The 20,815-nt window shown below is 43.2% G+C and overlaps 1 pseudogene; it reads left to right on the top strand.

The window, feature by feature from the left end:
* The window catches only part of LOC118628373, a 33,397-nt pseudogene extending 23,806 nt beyond the window's left edge, over positions 1-9,591 (top strand).
* The last annotated feature ends 11,224 nt before the right edge of the window (positions 9,592-20,815 follow it).

Below are 20,815 nucleotides of genomic sequence, written 5' to 3'. Positions count from 1 at the left end.
AGGCAAAAGCTAGAGAGAAACTGAACCTTTGATGGCCTGCAAATCTACCCAGGAAAGTAAGACTTGACAGTGGTGTTTAATATGGGTCCTTCCTCATTCATACAAACCCAGTAGAGGGAGCCACAATCAGCATAACACCAACACCCACAGGAAAAATTTGGCAGACTCCAAAACCCACTGAGACAGCCAAAATGGTGAAACAAAGAAACAAATCCCAAATGAAAGAACAAGAGAATTCTACAAAAGAAGAAATCAGTGAAATGCAATTAAGCAAGTTATCACATGTGTTCAGAGTAATTATAATGAGGAAGCTCAACAGCATGTGTAAAGAGCTCAACAGCATGAGGAAAGATACAGAAACATTGAAAATCAACCAACTGGAAATGAAAACCCACCAAACAAAAATGAAGAATGACACAGCAGAAATAAAGATCACATTGGAAAGAATAACCAGCAGAGTAGAGGAGGCCGAGGACAGGATCAGTGGATTAGAAGACAGGGTAGAAAAATCGCCCAATCAGAGCACCAAACAGAAAAAAAACTATGAAAAAACAGAAAGACAGTGTAAGAGAACTGTGGAACAAACGAAACATAACATTCGTGTCATAGGAGTTCCAGAAGAAGAAAATGAGCAAGGATTAAAGAATAAATTTGAAGAAATAGTGACAGAAAACTTCCCTAAATGGTGAAGGAAAAAGGTATTCAAGTTGAAGAAGCACAGAGAGCCCCAAGTAAGAAGAACCCAAACAGGGCCACACCAAGACACCTAGTAATTACAACGCAAAAAATTAAAGACAAGAAGAGAATCCTAAAGGCAGCAAAAGATAAGCAACAGGTTACCTACAAAGGAACCCTCATAAGGCCATCATCTGACATCTCAACAGAGACATTACAGACCAGAAGGGAATGGCATGAAGTAATCAAGGTAATGGAAACAAGGATGTGAATCCAAGACTACTTTATCCAGCAAGGCTATCATTCAAAATAGAAGGTGAAATAAAGAGCTTCCCAGATAAAAAGAAAAAAAAGACTAAGGGAATAAATTAGCATCAAGCAAGCACTGCAAGAAATGTTAAAAGGACTGCTGCAATAAGCAGAAGAAATAGGAAGAAAAACATAACCACAACAAATAAAAATGTCAAATAAATAAGTACATATCAATAATAACCTTAAATGTAAATGGCTTAAATGCTCCAATCAAATGTCACAAAGTAGCTGATTGATAAGAAAGCAGGACTCATATATATCTTGCTTACAAGAGACCTACCTCAGAACAAAAGACTCACATAGGTTGAAAGTGAAGGCTAGAAGAAAAAATTTCCAAGCAAATGGAAAGGAAAAAAAGCTGGGGTAGCAATAATCATATCCGATAAAATAGATGTCAAAATAAAGGCCATATCTGGAGAGAAAGATAATAGTGAAAGGATCTAACTAAAACGAGAATGAAACCTTGGTAAACATGTACGTGTCTTCATTTGCATACCCACAATGCACTGCACCAAATCCAAGTTTTAAAAGAAAAAACGTAAAATTCCTGCCCCTTATATTTTGTGAAAGTGAGACTTTTATTTTAAGAATAACCTGTGAATTTATACTCAAGCACTAAATCTGTCGTGACGTAGCCACCATAAATGTAATAGAAGTTGCTTTTACCCGAGGAGTGCCGAAGCCAATCAGTTGGTATGTTCTCTCTCTCTCCCATTTTTTTCGTGTGGGAGGCAACCAAAAATTTTTGGTGGCCTTGCTTCGGCGAGGCAGATTATAAATGTGAAAAAAAAAGACTGAGGAGTTCTTTCGCTGCTGCAGTAGTTTTGGTTGGGTTTTAATCAAGTTATTTTTAAGGGTTTTGTTATCTTACGTTTGTAAGTGATAAAAAAACTCATCTTCTATATCAGTATGGGAAGTCACTTAAGGGAAGAATATAGTCTCTTTTGTATCTTAAGAGTTACCTATTTATAATTTAGTAACATGGTATTCTATTTCCATATAGTGTCTGTAAAATCTGTAGTTGTTGGGGGTGGTTGTCTGTGCGTTATTCAAAGTCTCTGTTTCCTTTTTGTCTGCCGGATCTTGTTCAGTGATATCAGTGGAATGTTGAAGTCCACTGCTGTGATTGTATTGCTGTGATTTCTCTTTTGCAAACCTCCAGAAGTTTTAAAATGTATTTTATTGTTCCTATATTTTACTGCACACATGTTTATGGAGCTTATATTTGTTTGTTAAATGAATCCTGTCAATATTATGTAATGGCCCTTCCCTGTCTCTAGTTTTGAGAAGATATTTTTTATCCACTCAGTTTCAATCTGTGAGCTTTTTGTTGCTAGATGATTCTCTTGCAAACAAAATACACGTGAGTTATGTTGTCCCTTTTTTTTATTTTTAATCAGCCTTGTTGAAACAAGGCCACCAAAAATTTGGTTGCCTCCCCCCAAAATAATGGGAGAGAGACAGAAGATCCCTCCAGAAGTTTTTTAATGGATTTTTAATTGGGTGCATATATGTTTACCAAGGTTATATCCTCCTGTTGGCTAGATCCTTTTAATATTATGTAGTGGCTTTCTTTGTCTCTATTCATGGCCTTCGTTTTGAAGTCTGTTTTATCGGATATGAGTATTGCTACCACAGCTTTCTTTTCCTTTCCTTTTGCTTGGAATTTTTTTTTTTTTTTCCATCCCTTAACTTTCAACCTATGTGAATCTTTTTAATTTTATTTTACTTTTTATCCTTACCTGAGGACATTTATCCCTTTTTTTTTTTTTCAGATAGAGTGGGAGGAGGAGAAAGAGCGAGAGAGAGAGAGAGAGAGAAAGAGAGAGAGAGAGAAACATCAGTGTTAAAGGGACACATCGAGTGCCTGCCAGCTGCACAACCCAACCAGGGTCAGGGACAAACTGCAACTGAGGTACATGCTCTTAGCGGGAACTGAACCCGGGTTTCTCGGGACAAGCAGGCCAACGCTCTAAACGCTGAGCCAAACCAGCCAGGTCTGTGAATCTTTTGTTGTGAGGTGGTAATAGATGTTGAAAGATTCACTTGTGTATCATGTTTAGGTTTCTCCCCTGGCTCATTGCCTTGGAACATCCACGTTTCACTATATACATACACACAGCAAAAATCTACATATATTTTGACAAAGCACTATAGGAGAATATCCACTGATTGAGTTTAAACTTTCATTTTATAAATAAGGGGTGTGTCTAAAAGAATTAGAAGTAGGGCCTGGCCAGTTTGGTTCAGCGGTTACAGCATTGGCCTGTTGATTAAAGAGTCATGGGTTTGATTCAAGTCAAAGGCACATACCTCAGCTGCAGTTCATCCCCAGACCTGGTCGGGGTTGTGTGGGAGGCAACCAATCGATGTCTCTCCCCCCCCCCCCCTTCTCCCTCACACTCTATCTGAAAATAAATGGAAAAATATCCTCAGATAAGCTTTAAAACAAAAATTAGAAATAGAACCTAGATCCTCAGCTCCTTACTGTGTTCTTACAGCTGCTCCAAAATCTTCAGAGTATGTGACCCACAATATTGCCCCATTATAGCTTATTAGGTCATCTGTGACACTTCATTTAACCCATCCTCAACCCCAAGCTCCGTGGTACTTTGTCTCAGAGACTGGGGTTCTGGGATCACCCCTCAGATGGTGAAACCACTGGGAGGTCACATGATACAGATCTTCCCATTTCTTCACTGACAGTTGCAGCAGTGAGTAAGGTGATGTCTGGGTGGAAGGAGTGTGCTCTTGCCAAGCTTCCTTCCTAGAGAGGAGGCAGCAGAATCCTCGCCAGGTGTGCTGCCTCCAGCTCTCCATAGACTCTCAGAAATTGTTAATTACACAAGAAGGGGCAAAGGTGCCACATGAAAGTGCTTATGCAATAGTATACAAAACAAAGCTGTATGCCCTGGCCGGTTTGGCTCAGCAGTTAGAGCTTCGGCCCATGGATCAAAGAGTCCTGGGTTCAGTTCCTGCTAAGGGCATGTACCTTGGTTGCAGTTTGTCTTCGGCCCAGATTGGGGTTGTGTGGGTGGCAGCCAGTAGATGTGTCCTCACATTGATGTTTCTATCTCTCTCTTCCTCCCTCGTTCCCTCCTGCTCTATCTGAATTTAAAAAACAAAACAAAAAACTGTATGATAATTTTGTACACTTATACAGGAGGCAATAAAATTGGTCACTCGGAGTGGGTGGATAGAGGATTCTGATGTTCAGTTCTCAAAATATTATAGTGTTGTTTGTATAATAAACAATTCTGAACACACAGTGACCTAGATGGTTGGACTAACCCCATCTTTCCTTCTGAAGGATTGAAACCAACAGTGAAGACCTTCTTCATGATGATGTTTACCCTTATAATGGTGGCGTACACGGCCAGTTCTATGGCACTGGCCATAGCAGCAGGTCAGAGTGTGGTATCCATAGCAACACCTGTCATGGATATCTCCTTTGTATTTATGATGGTGAGGAGGAACGGTGCTTCTTTGAGAACTAGTTATTTTTCCTCGTTCCTTCCTTCAAATTTACCTGTCTTGGAAAACATGTTTTGAGGAGTTTGTCAATGGGACTCTTAGCTTTCAGGAAGGCATATATCAAAATATAGTCTAGAGCCCGGCCAGTGTGGCTCAGTGGATTGAACATCATCCCACACTCTGAGAGGTGCCTGTTGGATTCCTGGTCAGGGCACAGGCCTGGGCTGTGGGCTCCAACCCCAGTGGGGGGCATGCAGGAGACAGCCAGTCAATGTTTCTCTCTCACATTGTCATTTCTATCACTCTCTCCCATCCTCTCTCTCTCTGAAAAATCAATAAAAAACACATTTTAAAAATATATGGCTTATACTAGAGGATGTACCAGCTTATTTAGCCTTTTTTTTTTTTTTTTGCTGCTAATCTAATATAGTTACTATAATTTTAGTTAGCATGTTGTTACAAGTGAGAGTTTAAAAGATGCTTTTTGCACCCAGACAGAGTGGATCAGTTGGTTGAGCATCATCCTGTGCATCTAAATGTTGCTGGTTTGGGCCCTGGCCAGTTTGGCTCAGCGGTTAGAGCGTCGGCCTGCGGTCCTGAGAGACCCGGGTTCGATTCCCGCTAAGGGCATGTACCTCGGTTGCAGTTTGTCCCCGGCCCTGGTTGGTCGTGCGGGTGGCGGCCACTCGATGTGTCCCTTTCACATCGATGTTTCCCTCTCTCTCTCCCTTCCTCTCTCTCCCTCCCACTCTGTACAAAAAATGGAAAAATGTCCTCAGGTGAGGATAAAAAAAAAAAAAAAAGTTGCTGGTTTGGGGCAAACGACTGATGTTTTTCTCTCACATAGATGTTTCTCTCTCTCTGTCTGTCTAAACAATGTCAGGTTCATTGCCAAACCTCTGTGCTGGTGTTAAAAAGCTGCTGGCGTATTCTCCAGCAGCTCATATGGTTTGTTTGGATCAAATAGTTTCCAAGGGAACAGCTAAGCTCCATGAAAACAGAACAGGGTATGGCATGGGTAGTCAGTCTGTCTTGGGTTGCTCCTGTAGTTTGAAAAGGTGTGCTTTAAAAATATTGAATAATTCCAAAGTCCATACAGTACAAGTTCTTCTCCATTCTGAGTTCCTGACATCCTTTTATATAATACCTTTTAAACAAATTTGTATTCCCCTGTATTTTTTACAGACATAGATGATGGTGAAGGGGGACTGTTAGCACCTTTCTCCGTACTGCATCAAGTAACCAGGAACGCTAAGCCTAGTTACTGAATACGTGTGTCCTTTCTGCTGCAGTAGGAGTGGATGTCATTTAAATTTTATAGTTAGCCCAAAGTCTTTCCAAAGTTTAATTTTCCATTTCTGAGTTTGAAAACTATCAATCTAAATATAATTAAAAACAAATAAACTGTGTGTATTTCCTATAGTGTCATCTAATAAATAAAATGCCCTTTAGTATATAAAATGTTTGTTTTATATATAGGATACATTGATTTATTATGATTATTGTTGTTGATTATATAAAGAATTTGAAAAACCACTCACAACTGTATTTTACTGAGAGATGTTATATGTTAAGCACTTGCTTCAATCAAGTTGAAACACATGTATTCCCACCAACATGACTCTCCTTGTTATGCCCATCCCGCTGGGAAGTGCCAGTTAGAAGTTTTGTATGAACTTTTTATGTAGCCATCTCTTGCTGGAGTGGTCCGTCTGGGGTCTCCATGGCAATACTGCTTTTTGGTAGCTTGAATGAAGGTATGGGTTACATTTTGTGCTGCACTTCACATTATGCTGCACTAGTTCTAGGCCTTGGGTTATGTTAGGCATGCATTTGAACCCCAAATATTTCCTAAAGTCATTTGGGGATACCCTTGTAAATCACAAAGCTTACAGTGTTAAGGAAATATAAAAGGCATGAGGTGCTCAGGATATGTGCTAATGTTTCTTTTTTTATTTTAGAGAGAGAAGAAGAGAGAAGGAGAGGGAGATGGAAACATCAATGAGGGAGAACATCGATTGGCTGTCTCCTGCATGCCCCCCACCAGGGATTTAGCACAAAACCTGGGCATGTGCCCTGACCAGGAACAGAACCCACACAGCCTTTTGGTGCATGAGTCAATGCTCAACCACTGAGCCACACCAACCGGGCTGTGCTGGTGTTTCTATTGGTGGGAATATACACTGGTTGTATCATTAGGTCAGGACGATACCTTCGATTGTGTGCAGTTGCAGAGAAAGTAAAAGCCTTGACAATTAAGGATCTTCCAATTAAATGAAATACAGATACATTATCATTCCTTTAAAACTACAGACAGCCTCAGCTAAGAGAGGAATACACAGGCAAAGAGGACATGGTAAGTGAGTAATGGAAGGAATTTCAAGAAGCCTTGGTCTTAGCAGAAATGTCCACAAGGTTATAGAAGACTTAAAGAGGTTGTTGTCTAGAACTCCTCATGGAATCACTTCACCAGTTCTGACTGTTGGGATTTGTTCTCTGTAGATTTTTTCAGGGCTGTTGGTCAATCTCAGGACCGTTGTGCCTTGGCTGTCATGGCTTCAGTACTGGAGCATCCCTCGGTATGGCTGTGCGGTAAGTTTTCCCCTTCTGTCCCTGTGACTAGTCGATTGTTCCCAAGCTAAGAAGAAGCAGAATAAAGCCTGATTATTTCATGTCCCCAGATGTGCACCGTGGAGGTTGCCAGGAACTTTCTTTTAGGAGCAGTGAGGGAGCATTTACTCGTGAGCCTTGGGTCACCCTGTTGTGTGAGGGAGGTGAAGGGGGGGGGCTCACTCAGAGTTAAGAAGAAAGATCGACAAATTCATGTAAAAACAATGTACTTGTATTTCAGTTCTATAAATAAGGAAATAGTTAAGAGGATGAGATGCTAGAATGAGTTCTATATTGAAAGGGAAATTAGAAGAAAAATGAAGACTATGTAATGTTCATAGCCACTATTGCCTATAGAATCCAATTAATCAACTCAAAAAAAAAAACTGTCCAAATATAGTATAACTGAGTTTCTAACTCCCAAGAATTGTACTTGATTTTGATAACAAAAAAATAAGAACAATGCAAAAGATTATTACATAAATAAAAAACAGCCATTTAGTGTCACTGTATCATTTTAATTACAGTGTTTATGAGGTTGTAACATTGGAGAGAGAAGGAAGACTGTGCTATGGGGTCATATAAGCAGAGGTGTGGTCGCTTGGCCAAATACTTTTTTTCCTTTGTATTAGAAGCCAAAATTTCACCCTTAGGCCTCTTAATTAACAGGAGCAGTCATTTTAGTTGCTCTCCTGTGGGAAAGACTGAATGTGAGGCTTGGTTTGTTTTCAGAAATAACAATAAAGATCAAACTAGGAGGATGCGACTGCGATAATTATATGGAAACTGAAGTTTCACACAACCTTGCCCACTTGCCCTTGTGTTGTAGGCTTTGCAGCATAATGAATTTCTGGGACAGAACTTCTACCGGGATTCAATGTAACAGCAAACATTACCTGTAGCTTTGCAATGTAAGTCTGCATTCAGTGTCATAATGGGTTTGTCCGGGGGGGGGGGGGGGGGGGGGGGACTTGGTTTAGCTGGTGTGAGCCTTTCAGGGATACTGACTTCTTGGAGACGAAGTTTTCTTATCTGCAAAGTGAGCTGTTGTCCACTAATGCATATGAACGTTTGGTGCAACTCTGAGATATTCTAAAATTGTATTTAGTTTGGAGAACTGTTTTTTTTATGTGCCATTCGCTTTGATCCTTTTAAAAGATTTTCTTTGCTGATTTGACTGTGAGTGTGAGATTTGATTTTCAGATCATTTGCTTTTGAAATGAGCTGCTTTGCTATTTCGGCAAGGCCTCACAGTGCCTGCCCTGTGTGGGGTCCGTGACGAGTATGGGTCCAACCTTACAGCTTCCTGCGAGTCCAACCCATGGCCCGGACTATGAGCTGAAAGGGCAGCAGCATTGGAAAAGGAGTGAACTGTACAGTCAGGAAACCTCTAGGAAGAGAAGGTTTCCTTATCCGACCACTACCCCTCTTTTTGACCTGAGAATGACATTTTAGGTGGGGGCAGGGAGACGGCTAAATCCCAAGCGTCGTGCGACAGTGGTACCAGACAACAACTGTGGCCGTGCCGGGTGCTAATCTAACCCGTGGCGGGGCTCCTCCTGCTCTACCCCAGCTCCCCCCAAGGCTCCACCTGGTCACTGGGTCTGCTGGTGACGCCTCGTAGCCCAGCACCTGCCACGCTCATTCCGGCCTTGGTGCCAGAGCTGACGGGGTGCCACTGTCGGGAAGGCCTTCCGCACCCCTCTCCTGGGTTCAGAGTTCTCTGCCTGCATTCTTTGTACGGCTGATTTGGGGTAATGAGTTCTAGAAAGAGTTTTCAGCATGTTGGTAAGGGCCTAGCTGTCTTCTGTTAAAGCAGAGGTTTGGCCCTTCAGGAGTAAGTGAAAACTTCCTTGACAAACATTTCTGCCCTTTGAAGAGAGCAGCTTCATAGATTAGGAGCCAAATGGATCTGGAGAGGAGAGCAACTTGGTTCAAAGTGTGACTCTGTGAACTTGGCCAAGTTCCTTAAACCTTAGTCTCTTCATCTTTTAAATGTGTATAATCAGTATCCCACTGAGTTGTTTTAGGGGTTAACTGTTATATGCAGGTTGCTTAGCATGGCCTGTAGCAGAAGTGTAAGTACTAACTGACTGTAAGTGTTACTATATGATGGGATAGTTATTTCAGTCTTAGTAATCCATAGGCTTCTTTAAGGAACAGTGCCTATATTGAGTAAAATTGGACAGATGCGAAGAATGCAGTCATAGTCTCTTTCTGTTGAATTTCAGATGCACTGGAGAAGAATACTTGATGGACCAGGGCATCGATCTCTCACCTGGGGCCTGTGGCAGCATCACATAGCCTTGGCAAGCATGACTGTTATCTTCCTTACAGTGCTGACCTAAAATGGTTATTTCTTAACAAATATTCTTAAATTCCTCTTTAATGTACATGATTGATCTACATAGTAAAAAGGGAGCACCCGGCCAGGTGGCTCAGTTGGTTAGAGTGTCATTCTGATACGCCAAGGTTGTAGGTTTGCTCTCTGGTCAGGGCACATACAAGAAGCAACCACTGAATGTATAAATGAGTGGAACAATAGACCTCTCTCTCTCAAATCAGTCAATAAAAATAAAATACAAAAGGAGCATCTTGAGTCAGTATTCAATGAAGTATTTCGTTGCCTTCTTTTAATTTGCCATCGTATTTTTCAGCCAGAACTTCTTTCAATAGAACCCTTCGTAGAAATCACAATGAACTGAACTATGAAAGAACCCAAGTCGTAAATTAGTGACATTATGTACTGTTTGTTAATTAATTGACCTAAAAAATTCAGATTGTAGAAACTCACGACAAGTCACTACCATCTGTTAGTTTCCTCATCTTTAAGTGGAATAGATGTGCCAGTTGCCCTCCAGCTCCCATATGATATGAACCTATGGTCTGCCATTATCTAATAAACAAGAAATAACAGCCCTGGACGGTTTGGGTCAACGGTTAGAGTGTCAGCTCATGGACTGAAGAGTCATGGATTTGATCCCTGTCAAAAAGGGCATGTACCATGGTTGCAGGCCTCAACCCTGGTCAGGGTCGTGCAGGAGGCAACCAATCGATGAGTTTCTCTCAAATCGATGTTTCTCTCTTTCTCCCTCCTATTCTATCTGAAGACAAATGAAAAAATGTACTGGGATGAGGATTTAAAAAACAAATGCATTACTGCTTTAGTAGTAATATGAAATCTAAACTGTTGGAAAAATCCAGTGTTATTTATTGGGTAAAAAAGCCATTATGATGGGAAAGCTGTGGTAAGTCTGGAAAGGTTAGTACAACTTACTGAGATTTCTCTGTGATGGAATCAGAATATCTCAGGCGTCTTGGCTGGGCTTTGGGCTGTAGGTGCAGAGAACCAGGACCTGGTGGCTCACCCGTCCTGTGGTCGTTCAGCGGTTATGTGCATGTCACCTGGGAACGTTGCTGAAATACAGGTGTCGGTCCTGTGAGCCCTGACGCGTCAGTACCTCCAGGGCACCTCCATGAAGAACTGTCCATGCCAGGAATTCGTAACTTCCAAGAGCCATCCCAGCTCTGCACATGGTAGATTTATGATACAATAACAGTTCTAACTGGTCCTGTACAGGTTTTCTTCTTCCCTCATATACATCTCATTTATTTACACATCGTTTCTTCATTCTAACCTTTACTAGTAATAGGGAAGTGTTTTTTAGCCTCTTTTTTATCAAAGGGTAATGTAGGGAAACGTAGAGTTCAGTGAATTATAAAAGAAACACTCCTGCATCCACCAATCCAGGCCAAGAAGTAGACATTACAGCGCCCGGGACAGAATTCACAGAGTTAACTTGTCCTGAGTTTACACTAAACAGGCAATCCCCACAACCACAGGCCGGGAAAAGGACAAGGGACTTTGAGCCCTCAGCTAAGCAGGTGTGAATGATCACACCAGGCTGCAGTAGTGGCCAACAGCAGGGGAACTCTGGAAGGCTGGTAGAGGGGAGATGTGATATAATTATGGCCTTGCGACAAGTAGTGGCAATGGTACTAGCTAGTTTTCTAGAGTAGCTGGACTCCCTCAAAAGTCCAGAGTGGACTTACTGTGGGTATGCGTGGATCTGAGTGGGGCAAGGGTGAATGAAGTAGACACTGTTGGTGTTCTGTGTCATATCTCCTCAGCTCCTGTGACTTTGACTGCAGCTGTGGTCAAGTTCCATGTGAGCTCAGATCATGTTCACAGCAGCCTACCTCAAGCAACATTAATCCCTTCACTTTTCTGCTGTAAGGCCTTCTCCAAACTGGGAGAACCTGCTCGGCCTGAGGGCAAGCATAACCTGAAAGTACAGGTGTTAACACCCCAGGAACACCCCTCAACTAGTGGGGATTGAGGCCAATGGACAAATGCCTCAACCTTAGGTCTTCCGACAGATTATGGGAGGCATTTCATAGTGTTGTCAGAGGTAGAACTGAGCTCTTGTTGCCCACAGGGCAACTAAAATCACACACCTGTATGTTGGCATTTCCCCCTGTCCTGCCTCTGTTTCCTATTCCAGATTCCTTGTATCACCTCCCAAACAAACTACCTGAACTCAAGTCCTTGGCTTTTCTTTTAAAGAAACACAAAACACATTCCCATTAAGATCAGAAACAAAAAATAATAAAACAAGACACCCGGCCGGTGTGGCTCAGTAGTTGAGCACTGACCCATGCACCAAGAGGTCATCAGTTCTATTCCCGGTCACGGCCCATGCCCAGGTTGTGTGACTGAAACCCAGTGTTGGGGGGGTGCATGCAGGAGGCAGCCAATCAATGTTCTTTCTCATTGATCTCTCTCTCTCTCTCTCTCTCTCTCTCTCTCTCCCCCACCCTCTCCCCCTTCCCACTCTCTGAAGATAAATGGAAAAATATCCTCCGTGAGGATAAAAAAAATGCCTTTTTCAAAGTCTAAGTCTTTACTACTAGGCTCATGATACAAAGCAAATTACCCAACTGCTGCTTCTTAGAAATCTGACAAGTCTTAAATCTGTTTTTATATCGAGTCTTTATTAGGAAGGGAAGTGCTCAGTATTACAGATTAATGAAATTTTTGACGGTTAAGAGATACCTGCATATGTAACATCTTTTTTTCTTTAATCCTCACCTGAGGATACTTTTTTCCATTTTTAACTTCAGATAGAGTTGGGGAGAGAGAGAGAGAAACATCAACATGAGAGAGACACATCGATTGGTTGCCTACGGCAAGACCCTGACCAGGGCCCAGACCGAACTGCAAACGAGGTACATGCCCTTGACCGGAATCGAACCCACGACTATTTGGTCCTCGGGCCGACACTCTACCACTGAGCCAAACAGGCTAGGGCTATGTAACATTTTTTTTTTTTTATCCTCACCCAAGGAAATTTCTTCACATTCATTTTCAGATAGAGCAGGAGGGAGAAAGGGAGGAAAAGAGAGAAACATCAACGTGACAGAGACACATTGAGTGGTTGCCACCAACACAACTTCAACCAGGGCCGGGACAAACTGCAACAAATGTACATGCCCTTAGCGGGAACAGAACCCGAGACTCTCTCTAACCGCTGAGCCAAAAGAGCCAGGGCTGTAACATCTTTTTTTTTTATCCTCACCCAGGACATTTTTCCATTTTTTGTTCAGATAGAGCGGGAGGGAGAGAGAGGAAGAGAGAGAGAGAGAGAAACATCGATGTGAAGGGACACATCGAGTGGCTGCCACCCGCACGACCAACCAGGGCCGGGGACAAACTGTAACCGAGGTACGTGCCCTTAGCGGGAACCGAACCCGGGTCTCTGTGGACTGCAGGCTGATGCTCTAACCGCTGAGCCAAACCGGCCAGGGCTGTAACATCTTTTTAATAATGTTAATATGGGAGGGGAAAGTGATAAGGGAGGAATGAGGAAGGAATTCTCTGTGACTAAAGAAGAAACAAAAATGTAATTTATGAGTAAAAAAACAATTTTGCTAAATCTGACAGGTGAAATAAAAAAAACAGTATAATAAAAATATCATAAAAGACTTTAGTAACCATAACTGAATGAATTTCAAAACTCCCTTAAAATTTTGTTTAAAATGAACATATCTGCTGGGTTAAAAGGTCAGTACATACTATAAAATTTAGTAAGTAGCTCTTCCTAGATAAGTTGCAATATTATATTCAGTTGCATATAGTTGAGCCACATGGGAAAGAAATATATAGTAAGCCTTTATACTAAACTAATTATTACAAACAGTCAAACTGAGTGATAAGGCTCCTTCCAATTCTATGTTAAAATCAGAGATGACTTGCCCTGGCAAGCGTGGCTGAGTTGGTTGAGCAGTGTCCCATGCACCAAAAGGTTGCTGGGGGATTGATTCCCAGCTTTGGCTTGATCCTGGTAGGGGGTGTGCTGGAGGCAGCTGATCAATGATGTTTCTCTCTTCTCCCTTCCTCTCTCTCTAAAAATCAATGAACCATTCTTTAAAAAAGAAAAAAGATCAGAGATGTCATTTTAACTGATAACTGATCTTTGGTGGTTTCACAAAGCTCATTTTATTGAAAAATGATTACATTAAATAATTAATAGATTATTTAAATATGTTGTTGTTCAACTATACAGTAGAATTCCAAGCAAATACCAGAAATTATATTGTGAGCGAATATTTAATAAAGTAGTGATATTCACAATATATTTAGCAAACAAAGCAGTTAGAAAATAGTATCTTTACTTATGATCACAGTATTTTGCTTAAACCATATGTTATAGAAATAATTTAAAAATATAAATAGGAATCAATTGGGGCATTGATATCTTGCTTCCTGGCAACTGTCCTCAGTTTGGGCTCCAATAATCTCTTATAAAATTCTCTTTAAACAAAGGAGACAACTTCTGAAATGGTGGCCTCAGGACTCTGCAGGACCTCTCCCCAGTGAAACAATCGTTACCTCTTGAGAGTTATTTAAAATTTTTTTAATATCTGGAACTTTCCTAAGGGCATAGAGCAAATAAAGAAACATTTATTTAAGAAAATCCACTACACTTCAGTAAGAGTGAGAGTCTGTGACAGCTGAACCTTCAGCTCCTCTCCTACTCCCAGCTCAGTGCGAGGGAAGCACCACTCAGGGCGGCTGGCAAACGGCTCCCTCAGCTCCCAGGGACGGGCAGGCTGCCAGCACTTCTCGTCCCTGTGCCTCCACCCCAAATCCACCTTTCAGAGCCTCTAATCCAGGCAAGAGTGGCCGAGAGATATGAGGCTCTCCTCCCACCCAACTTCCAGTTGTAGGGTGGGGTGTTGATGCCACGAGAGAGAGGCTAAGGAGACCAAAGGCTGTCACCCCAGCCCAGTACCTTACTCATCAAGCAGAGCTGTCACTTTGAGAGAGATGGGCCACTGTCCTTGTCCCTAGCTCTGGAGCAGTGGCACAAACGTTTTGCCCAGGGGGAGTCTAGCTTCCCCCAAGTGAATTGGGTTTATTTGGGACAAAGTGTGGGGAATTCAAGCCTAACAGGGCTCCTGAAAACAATGCAGACGGTGGTGATAAGCAGTTAGGAGGAGGCTGGTGCCTCATGACATCAAGTTTAACTATTTACCAGCGAGAATCAGGGAAAAGACAGCGAGAATCTAAGAAGACAGGTCAAGATGGGCCTCAAGAGCGCCGCCCAGCCCCCGTCGCCATGGAGACGCGTCCCCTGCGCAACGCCTGGCGGTCCGGGCGCGGAGGGCAGCGGGAGGCCGCGCGGACAGCTGGGGTCGCTCTCGGGTCCTCGAGGCGCCGCTCCGTCCAGCCCTGCTCCGCCCTGCAGCCCGACACCGCCTCCCGCGGGGCCGCCCGCCCGGGGCCGCCCGCCGTCCTCACCCGGACACGGAAGTGCGCGCGCGTCCTGAGGATGCGAACGAGAAACGGCTGGCCCGCTGCGTCAGGGGGTCCGCGCACCGGTCGTGCATCCGGGGACAGTTAGAAGGTGTGGGTGGGTGTCGGGGAGCCACAGGGGCTCTGCGGGAACCCTGGCCGATGACGTCGACAGGCTCCAAGGACGGGGGACGGGAGGTTCCGCACCCTGGAGGGAGTCTGTAGGGCACTGTGAGCTCTGGTGGAGGCATCGCCCGCCCAGGGGCCCAGCAGGAGCAGCTCCGAGAATAAATGCCTGGCCTCTCTGACCTCGGCCGGGGCTCTGGGCTGAGTTTGCCTCCCTTTGGCCCAGCGCGTTGCTGCGGTGGGAGGTGGAGAGGGGGGGAGGGGTGAGGGGCCGCTGGAGAGAGACCGGGACAGGGACAGAGAGGAGGGGCGGGGGACGGACAGCAGAAGGGTCTCCTGACGCAGACGTCGTCAGCCCGCGAAAAGCAATGAAAATAATAAGCTCCGAAGTGTGCGAACGTGTAAAGGAAACTGTTCAGTGATGATCTCCAGGGGCGTATAATTGCAAACGATTTTTTTGGTGTCCTTTATTTTGTGCTTTTCTGTGCATTCCACATATTTTCACTGATCTATGTAACTTTTGGAATGATCAAGTACAAACACTTTTACTGAGCTATGATTTATATTCAGTAAAAGGTACAGTTCAGCCCTTGCCGGTATGTCTAGGTTGGGCGACCTCTCGTGCACTGAAAGGTCACCGGTTGGGTTCTGTTCAGGGCACATACCCAAGTTGCGAGTTCCATCCCCAGTTGGGACCATGTGGGAGACAGCCGATTGATGTTTCTCTCTCTCTAAAATCAATAAAAAAAATTTTTAAAAAGATTGTTTTAAAAATAGATTTAAAAAAAGTGTATAGTTCAGTGAGTTTGACAAATGCATACCCCACTGTAACCTCCACCAGAGGCAACCACTGCTCTCATTTCTATCCTCATACCTCAGTTTTGTCTGTTCTGGAACTTCATGGAAATGGAATCACCCCATACAGGGCCTTCTGTGTGTGGCTCTTTCGCTGAGCATCATGTTTCCAAGGCTCCTCTATGTTGCAGCACGAACCAGGGCTGTGCATCCCTTTTTATTGCTGAATACGATTCCATTAAATGAATATACCACTCTGTTCATCCATTCACATAATGGACACTGGAGTCATTTCTAAGTTTTGGCAATGAAGAATAAGCTGCCCTGAAACTCAAAAACAAAACAAAAAGACTGGCCTCACAAACTACCCCTTAGATCTCACTTATTTGTGGAATAAAATGAACATAACAGCCTGAGGAATGGGGTAGTCCCAGAGACGTGGAAGTGGGGTACAGACTGACAATCCCCAGAAGAGGGGGTGGTGGGGGAGAGATAAACCCCAGCACTTATATGCATGTATTTATGAAGAATGGACATGGATAACAAAGCTGGGTACAGAGCGAGGAGTGTGGGGAGGGGGGAAATCAGTGGGGGGAAAGGGAGAAACATCTGTAACAAAAATTAATTAATTAATTAATTTAAAAAAAAAAAAAAAAAGAAGCCGAGCTGCATGGGACTCCAGCCGCCTCAGCCTCCCTGAGCCTCAGTTCCCGCTGGTTTTTCCAGCCAGAAGTTACAGGGATTCTTTTTCTGACACTGGAACCCTGTTCGTGGCTCTTGGTGTGGGACGGGGACCCCTCAGTCCTCAAGGAGGACCTTCCCAGCCGAGGTGTCCTCCTGATTTATATCCTCCACACGTGTGTGTGGGACCAGCCCATCCCCTCCGCCCCTCCTACCAGTCTCAGTGTGGCTGCTTCTTTCATTCCGTAGTTGTAGGACTTCCATTCAGCTTGATTTCAGGCGGTTTTGAATGATGGTTCTTCTGTAGTGTAGTTGTAACTTTGATGTGGCTGTGGGAGGACGTGATACCGTGTTTACCTACGCCGCCATCTTGACCGGAAGTCCCATAATAATATTTTCAATTCTAAAGTAACACCTGAATGTTTTTGGTTTTTTTGTTGTTGTTGTTAATCCTCACCAAGGATATTTTTTCATTAATTTAAGATAGAGTGGGAGGGAGGGTGGGAGGGGGGGGAGAGAGAGAGAGGAACATCCATGTGAGAGAGACACATTGACTGGTTGCCTCCTGCAGACCAGGGCCTGGGATTGAACCTATAACCCAGGTATGATTGGGTTATTCCCTTGATTGGGAATCAAACCTGTCACCCTTAGGTCTGCAGGCTGATGCTCTAACTGCTGAGCCAAACTGGCTGGAGCCTGAGTGTTTTTTTCAGTCTTTCTCCTCCCATGTTTGTAAGGGACTTTTTAGACAGACAGAAACTTGGCTCCCATTATTTGAATATATTTGCTTACTTGGCCAGTCAACTAAATCATTCAGTGTAACCAATCACTTTCTCCAGTCATTCAATGTGCAGTTTTTAATTAACGTTCTAGTGGATTCTAGACTGTTCATGGGACATACTTGAAGAAACTTTAGACTTTCATAACAGTGTTGAGTTTAGGTCTCTTAACTACCAACGAGATAATATGAGATATGATATTAGTAAGGGAAAATCAAGTTGAACCGGGAAAAAAACAAACTAAAAGCACGGATAAAGATTTTTGCCAGGAAGTGCGAAGTTCAGATGTTGAATGACTCCTCATTTTCTCACTTTTACCTTAGGATGTCTAAAGAGGGACGAACCATCATCTTCTCTATTCATCAGCCTCGTTATTTCATCTTCAAGTTGGTTGATAGCCTTACCTTTCTGGCCTCAGGAAGACTAATGGTCCATGGGCCTGCTCAGGAGGCCTTGAAATACTTTGCATCATCTGGTATGGTCACCTTTTCATGCACTGAGATCCTTCATTAATAGAATCCTGGCCCTGGCCGGTTTGGCTAAGCGGGTCGAGCGTCAGCCTGCGGTCCACAGAGACCCGGGTTCGGTTCCCATTAACGGCATGTACCTCAGCTGCAGTTTGTCCCTGGCCCTGGTTGGGTCGTGCGCGTAGCAACCAGTCAATGTGTCTCTCTGACATGGATGTTTCTCTCTCTCTCTTCCCTCCTCGCTCCCTCCCGCTCTATCTGAAGATAAATGCAAAAATGTCCTCTGGTGAGGATAAAAAAAAATTGATTTTGTTGAATTTTTATTAAAATCACCAGGCATACATAGGCCTGGGTGTATAGCAAAGATGACTCTAAGATTACACTCCAGGCCAAGTTGAGTTCAGAGGATTAGGTACAAAAAGTCAAGGAAGAGTTCAGGTGTGCTGTGCTGGTAATGTCTTCTTGAGAATGCTGGACTGGCGACTTGTTCTCTATATTGGATTTACAGTGGCGTAATAGATGATGATTTACACCTGAACTTACTAGGTGGAGAAAGAACCATTGCTAAACTGAGGACTACCATTCTGGCAGTCCCTAGGTGAACCCAGAGAACAGTGCACCCTGGGCTTCTCCTAAATACAGTCCTGCTGTGCCTTAGCTGGCTTTGCCTGTTGCCTTGATTTGCTGATCATAAGTCTTAGATGTAGCGCGCTCTCTCTCTCTGTCTGTCTCTCTCTCCCCCCACCCCTTTGGGCCTATATTGAGTGTTTTAAAAAAGCACTGATAAGAACCGAGCATATTTTTAGGTGGGTGTTTCAGGTGTCAAGAATTACAAATATTCAGGGTGTCTGGGAGTCCCAAGTTGATTCGGAGTAGGTTTTGTGCCAGGAGACAAAGAATCATTGACATATTGTGTGATTAAATATATAAAAAGGAAAGATAACTTAGTGATAGAAGACAGAAAGATGAAAGAGAAGTCATTATATTTTTTCTTCTTCAGCTTCAACTCCCTCATTCCCTAATAAGTCTTTATTTTTCATGACCATCAAGATTGCGTACCTGAGTTGCCTTCTTTCGTAGGTCACCACTGTGAACCCTGTAATAACCCTGCAGACTTCTTCCTGGATGTTATCAATGGAGACTCCTCTGCCGTGGTATTAAACAGAGAGAACAGAGATGGGGAAGGTATGTGAATCTGTTGAGAGTTACAAATTATCACCCAATTGAATTGCCTGAATTGTTGAGCAGTGTGATAGCTCAATGAAATGTGGCTTTGTGAATTTATATTACTAATGCTGCCCTCTGATACCAGTTGCCTTAGTTTGTTCAGGATGATATAACAAGAATACCATAGGCTAGGTGGCTTAAACAACAAACATTTATTTCTCTCAGTTCTAGAGACTGGGAAGTCCAAGACCAGGGCACAAGCAATCGGTGTTTGTGAGGTTCCTGGTTCATAGGTGGACCACCATCTTCGCATCACCTCTTCACATGAAAGACAGTGGGGGGGGGGGGGCTCTTGGAGCCTCTTTTATAAGGTGGTAAATCCCATTCATGTGGGCTCCACCTCATGACCTAATCACTCCTCAAATACCCCACCTTCAAATATCTTTACACTGGGGATTGGTTTGCAGCATATGAATTTTTGGGGGGGGAGTGGGGATGAACATTCAGTTTATAGCATCAGTCAGTACAGATTTTGTTGTCCATTAGTGCTGTATTTTTAATTAGTAAATGATCATTTACAGGATACTGTCAGTTCTGAAGGGAGTTCTCCTTTTAAAAATTCTTGTTTTTATATCGTATCATAAAATAAGAAACTTTACAATGTATGCATTTGTACATAATAGAAAGAAAGGCAGATTTTTCTATGAAGAATTGCAACTCACTAAGGTAAGAAGTTTATTTTACCGGTGTGGCTCAGTGGCTAACCATCAACTCGTGCACCAAGAGGTTACCAGTTTGATTTAAGGTCAGGCACATGCCCAGTTTGTGGGCCCAATCCCCAGTGGGGGGCATGCAGGAGGCAGCCAATTGATGTTCTCTCTCATCGATGTTTCTCTCTCTCTCTCCCTTCCTCTCTCTCTAAAATCAATAGAGAAAAAATATTTTTTTTTAAAGAAGTTTATTTTTAAAAAATCAGGGTACAAATATTATCGCTAGGAAATGGTGAGTGGTTTTGCTGTATTATACATTTATGGAAGTAGTCAGGCCAATTATCTATATTTTTCTAATGTGTAAAGCAACAACAGATCTAAGAATTTTTTTTATATTCAAGCTTAGAATTAAGTGTTAGGGAAAAATCCAAGAAAGGGGTTCCAGAAAAATGGGCTAAATCTGTTATTTTGTTAATGTTTCTCACTGTCCACTTTGATTCCAAAGCCAAGGAGACTGAAGAGCCTCCCAAGAGAGATGAGCCACTCCTAGAAAAATTAGCTGAGTTTTATGTCAACTCCACTTTCTTCAGAGAAACGAAAGTTGAGTTGGATCAACTCTTAGGGGTTCATAAAAGGAAGAAGAGCTCAGTCTTCAAGGAGATCACCTATACCACCTCCTTCTGTCATCAACTCAGATGGACTGCCAAGCGCTCCTTCAAAAACGTACCGGGGCCCTGGACAGTTTGGCTCAGCGGTAGAGCGTCGGCCTGCGGTCCTGAGAGACCCGGCTTCGGTTCCCGCTAAGGGCACGTACCTCAGTTGCAGTTTGTCCCTGGCCCTGGTCGGTTATGCGGGTGGCAGCCACTCGATGTGTTCCTTTCACATCGATGTTTCTCTCTCTCTCTCTCCCTCCCACTCTACCTGAACAAAAAATGGAAAAATGTCCTCGGTGAGGATAAAAAAAGATAAAGAACAAAAACGTACTGGGTAATCCCCAGGCTTCTACAGCTGAGGTAGCCTGATGGATTCTTCTAATTCTGCTGTGAAACACTCACGTGGGGACAATAGATTCTCATAAAGCCTCTGTTATCCTCCGTGCACACTTCCACCTTACTCCATTTGGCATATGGAAACACAGTATTATAAGCTAAACACAATCACGTTTCTGCTGATAGAAAACTGTTGAAAGTGGTTTTTTGGACTACCTAATTCAGAATTTTT

This window comes from Molossus molossus, unplaced genomic scaffold, assembly GCF_014108415.1.
Source record: "Molossus molossus isolate mMolMol1 unplaced genomic scaffold, mMolMol1.p scaffold_m16_p_1, whole genome shotgun sequence".
Lineage (NCBI taxonomy): Eukaryota > Metazoa > Chordata > Mammalia > Chiroptera > Molossidae > Molossus > Molossus molossus.
The sequence above is the reverse complement of the archived record's forward strand: the minus strand, read 5'-3'. Positions and strand labels throughout refer to the sequence as shown.